Source organism: Lactuca saligna, chromosome 9, assembly GCF_052625555.1.
Source record: "Lactuca saligna cultivar CGN05327 chromosome 9, ASM5262555v1, whole genome shotgun sequence".
Classification (NCBI taxonomy): Eukaryota; Viridiplantae; Streptophyta; class Magnoliopsida; order Asterales; family Asteraceae; genus Lactuca; species Lactuca saligna.
In genome coordinates, this window is record NC_136425.1 from 184,953,756 (window position 1) to 184,959,755 (window position 6,000).

The following is a 6,000-nucleotide window of genomic DNA, read 5'->3' on the forward strand; positions in this document are numbered from 1 at the left end:
ACGCCGTAATTTTTCAAACAAATTTTTTGAAAATTAAAATAGTTTATCTCTTTAACACTTTTCATAAAAATCCCATTTGTTTAAGATGCAATACATAACACTTTTGTTCAATCAATTAATAAACCAGGATCCTCAAAACAAACGCTTCCCCTGGTGTGTACAATCGAGCTGGTGCCGTCCCGCGAATCTGAGAAACCTGAAACACATAACACAAAACACTGTAAGCACGAAGTTGAGTGAGTTCCACGAATACCACTCTAACACATATTAGCCACTCAAGGCTATAACTCTGTGGGCCCTTGGGCCCTAACTTTGTGTGTCTCAGTGGGACCCTCCAGTCCCAACTCTCTATGGACCCTCTGGTCCTAGCTCTGTGGACCTTCCGGTCCTAACTCTGATAACTCAGAATCATGCATATCACATATCACAATAAATCTCAGAAAAATAAATAGCATACATTTATACTAGCACATACCTATAAACCTAACTCTGTTGACCCTCTGGTCCTAGCTCTATGGACCTTCCGATCCTAACTCTGATATACACACAGCATAAATCACATAGAAATAATGCAGTGCAACACATCACATAACTAGCATACAATAACTTTGTCACATAACTCTAGTTAGCACTTAAGGTAAAGTATAGTGAGAAGACTCACCTGCTACTGCCGACTGAAGAACAAGATCACGCTGCTCCGACCACCGACACGAACTCCACCACTGAATCACCGAACCAATAAACACCAATAACAACCAAAATACCTCTGGAAGTCAACTGGTCAAAGCCAACCCTCCTGACTGACTCTACTCGCCGAGTCAACCCGCTGACTCGTCAAGTCCCCATGCTCTGAAACTCCCATAACACGACTCACCTCGCCGAGTCGTCCCAAGACTCGCCGAGTCCCACAACTCTGAGTCAAACCGTACTCAACTCACTGAGTCATCCCTTGACTCACCGATTCTCAGCTTAACCAGAAAAGGTTAGGACCTCAAGACTAGACTCACTGAGTCCAAGGCTATCTTCAACCAACTCACCAAGTTGCTCTTCCAACTCGCCAAGTTTCTGTCTATCTTCATGCAACTTGCCGAGTGCACCCATGTGACCCACCGAGTACCACTAGCTCTTAACCCATACAGAGGCTTTCCAAGCCATGCATGCTACTCTTATACAAGCCATCCATCACGTAAAGTGGCAAAATTTATGTGAATCCAAGGAGATCTAAGCATAATACACTCTTGGGCTAGGGTTTGGGGCTAAAAGACTTCATCAACAGCTCTTGAATAAGGACTTTATGCTCTTTTGGATCATCAATACTCTAGATCTGAGGTAGCAACCTCAGATCTAACCTCCAAACTCAAGATAGAACTAGATATACACCCAAAAATCCCACAAATGATAGATCTAGATGGATAACAGCTCAAGCAACGGATCATGTCACACCCCGAAAACCAGAGGCGGAAACGTCTCCGGGGTTGACTACCACGTTGTGTATCAAATCCAATGTACATAGTATTCACAATAAACAAACATTACATTACATATATATGAAAGTTTACATGTGTTTCAAAAGTAAAGTTATACAAATATACATATGCATCATATTAACAAAAGTTGAGACGAGTCTTCTACGCACTCCGTCTTCGCCAAAAGAGATCACCGGGTACCTGTCTAACTTGGACCTGAGAATACAAGCGGTTTGAAAATCAGCATAAAGCTGGTGAGTTCATAAGCGGTTTTGTTTTGTGAAAATGTATCGGTTTCCTTTGGTTTCCGAAAAGATTTGTTATCCAAGAAAATCCCATATTTTCTTATGTGAAGTTGGTTAAGTTATCGTTTGTTACCAATTCGGTTATGTATTGTATTTACCCCAGGAAAATCACATATTTTCCTAATTGTAAGATCAATGGTATATCACAAAGTATAGTTTAGCACACAAAACTATATAATGAAAATCTTGGGATCACTATCCTGAAAGACATATAAGTTAGTTTGAGATATTCGAAAGTACGGTTCAAGATCATGGGACTATCCTCCCGAACTAACACGAGATAAGTTAATGTATGTATGTAAATATAAATTTGAAACCATAGGATTACTATCCTGAATAAGATACAACTTTCAGAAACCATGGGATCACTATCCCGTATAAGACATAGATTTAGAAACTATGGGATCACTATCCCGTATAAGATATAGATTTAGAAAACCTTGGGATTTCTATCCCGAATAGTTCATAGATTTAGAAACCATGGGATCACTATCCCGTATATAGATTTAGAAAAAAAAAACCATGGGATCACTATCCCGTATAAGACATAGATAAAGATCATGGGGAAAGACATCCCGTACATATAGTAGACGTAAAACCATGGGATCACTATCCCGAACTAGATACCAAATAGTTTAGTTAATACCATGGGATCACTATCCCGAAAGAGATATAAGAATAAACCATGGGATCATTATCCCGTATAGGACATAGATATAGAGTAGTTTGATAATACCATGGGATCACTATCCCGAAAGAGACATAGAAACAATACCATGGGATCACAATCCCGAAAGAGACATAGAATATAGATACAAAACCATGGGATCACTATCCTGAACGAAATAAAGATCCTGAACCCGAACTGTGAATAAGCTGGTATTAATACATATTGTGAGTCGGGTAACCATACTGATACGACAACGTGACCTCCTTAACGTTTGTCAAACGTCGAACGATATCCTGAAATTTGTCACCCTAGGCGTGCCCGCCTAACTGTAGCTAGCAGTTAAGGTGTGGGATTGTCAGTCCCGAATAGATCTATTCACAAATTCCGCGCTCTCCCTCCAGGAGACTCTGGTTACACTTCCGGAGAGGATTTACTGATCATCCATAAAGGGTAGTGAGTATCTCACAAGCTAGTACTAAACTATTCACAGGGTTCTTGTAAGATATTGATATACGGAAAGTTATGAAACATAGTACAGTAAAGTATAGAAACATACATGAAATCATCGGATAACACATTCAAATGATACGGAGATAAACTGAACAGACATAGTTTATCTAATAATTTAGTATAGATATCAGTATACGATAGAAAGAACAGTAAAGACCCCCAAATTATTCCCATAATAATTTGATTAGTTTGATTGTTTCTTAACTAAAATCCATTTAGTTGAAATCGAGTAGTCATTCCTTATGCTCAGCATAATACATAAGGAGTAAAAGAGTTTATAGATTTGTCAAATATTGTTTGAAACACATCAATGTTGTGATTGGAAAACAGTTATAGTTTGCTTGTATTCCCCCCCTGAAAACATTGAAAACAGTGAAAAAGCCGTAGGGGTATGAACTCACCGAACGAGGTACGAGACGGTTTGGATGCTAAGAGTTGAGCCGGGACTTGTAAACGCACGAGGTTCCTAATTATGAAGTAAAGATACACATTTGTATCTAATTAGGACTTAGATTGATTGTCGGATAGGGACAATTGCTTCAGGTCGCGATAACACTCCGATACAAGTGTTTGGTGGGACCCGGGTGGCGTTTAGGGACATGAATGGCACAAGGGACTTAGGAAATGAGTTGGTACATCAAAGGAACACTCCCCTTAAGGGAGTTTACGTCCAAAACACCCTTCCCCATGAGTTTATGGCCGTAAACTCATGATGGGTGTTTTATGGTGCCTTTTGGACTTCCAATACTTAGAGGATGATTTCTAGACTTGGTTTAAGGACTTGGAATGATTCAAAACATCAATTTGACCCCCTTTATGGGAGTTTATGGCCTAGCATATCTCCATGGCCGTAAACCCTTGTTTGTCCAAGAAAATGATGTTTAATGATGCTAGAACAAATCACATGTGATTGGTAAAATTAATCCAAGGCTTAACATGAGTTTGCATGTGATTTTTGAGGTGTTTGTGGAGTTTACGGCCAATGAAACCCCCTTCATGGCCGTAAACTCTAGTGTGTGGTGTTCCAAGGTGTTTCAAGGTCTAGAACATGCATGAATGGACTTCTAAAATTCATCTAAGGGCCTTAGGGGTGTGTAGTTTGCATTTTAACACCAAAAATCTTGGAGTTTACGGCCCAAGAACATGTCTTGGCCGTAAACTCTTAGAAACCCCATAAATGTTGTGTTTTTGGCCCTCAAAGTATTTTTGGTTGGTCCCTTGATTTATTCTAAGGCTTTTGGTGGTGTTGGATGGCTTTCTAACACCTTAGAATGAGATTTATGCCAACTTTTGTGGAGTTTACAGCCCAAGAACTCTCCTTGGCCGTAAACTCATCTAAGTCCCCCATAAACTATGTTTCAAGTGTCCAAATGCAAGAATCAAAGTCCCATAATTCATATCTAAGCTATAGGGGTGATTTGGAAGGGTTTAAGGGCTTAAAAACCCTCATTATATGAGTTTACGGCCCAAGAATGATCCTTGGCCGTAAACTCTTCCAAACATCACAAATTTAAAGTTTTACATGTTTAGAATCCATATTTTAAAGTCCCATAGCCATATCCAAGGTCCAAACTAGTCAAGGAAGGGTTTAAAGGCTCAAAACCCATCATTTTGGGTGTTCACGGCCTAAGCTCCTTCTTAGGCCGTAAACTCATGCATGTTGTCCAATTTCATGATTAAGTGGCTAATTTGGAAGCTAAACATGCTATGGATTAAGGCTAGGGAGGTACCTTAAGGATTTAAAGCCTTATAATTGAGTTTTTGGACACTAAATCTTTGGATTTTGGAGAGAGGTTAGAGAGAGAGTAGTGAGAGAAGGAAAAAGCTTCAAATGAAAGCTGAAACATGTTTATATAGTCCCCAAAATTTGTACGCGGTGGAATTCTACCCGATACCGACGCTAATCGCGGCTTTTGGTCGCACCCGATTGAGTTTCCGTCACCCGACGGGAACATTTTAAAAACTCGTGAAATAATCGTTTTGGGCGAATAACATAAGTTCCTGAGTGTTTTAGACACTCATTAGGATAAAATAAACATATAATTTATACAAATAAATTCCAAAGAGAAATCGGAACGAATCCGATATCGACGACTTTTCCGGGTAGAACGGGTTTTGGCGACGAACAAATTTCGGGTTGTTACATTATCCCCCCGTTAGAGGGAATTTCGTCCCGAAATTCAAGGAACAGGATATAGATCATGAGTTTGAACTGAAACTCGAATAGATTCGATATTTTGAGATCATCACTTTCTTCAAGTGGAATCGGGTCTCTACGAAGATTTTGAAACATACGATATGGAATTTATCTTTAGACGTTCGAATGGAATCCCCGGAAACACTTCGGGACAGACATTTAGTAGAAAGAGCTACTAACTTCTCGTTTCTAAATGACCACAGAAACGAGGAATGCAGTAATTCGTACCAGGAAAACTCTGGAGTTGTAAAGCATGACACAATACGAACGCTTGATGCCGAAAATCATGAGAGTTAGGTCGAGGAAAAGATATCGACAGGCGACCCTCTCGAAACCAAGATAACAACATGAATGGGACTCCGTCATTCCATGTTAAACGTAGCATCAAGGTATTATCGCAAAAGGTTTCTCATTTAACCAAATGGAACAGAATAGTCCTCTGGACCGAGGATTCAATCTATAGGCGCGAAGTTAGTGTTCTCCATCTCATTGGTTAGTCGTCTCGATGATGCACATCTCGATCATACACGAGGAATCGAGCTTAGAAAACATTCGAATAGATGGATAACAGGTTTCCTTTTAATCACGGGAATCGAAAAGAGTTGCGGGTATAAGAGTTATCAAGGAGAAGTATACCTGCGGCGACAGAGGGACCAGTGGTGGTAGTTGTCTTGGGGCAATTCCTCTTGAAGTGCCCTGCTTCACCACAATTGTAGCAGGCTGGACTGATTCCTGCTCCCGCTGATTGGTTTGTTGACTTGACCGGTTTCCTGCAGGTTCGAGACAGATGGCCCTTCCTGCCACAGTTGTCGCAGCTCTTTTCGCGACACGGACCAGGGATGCGGTGATGGT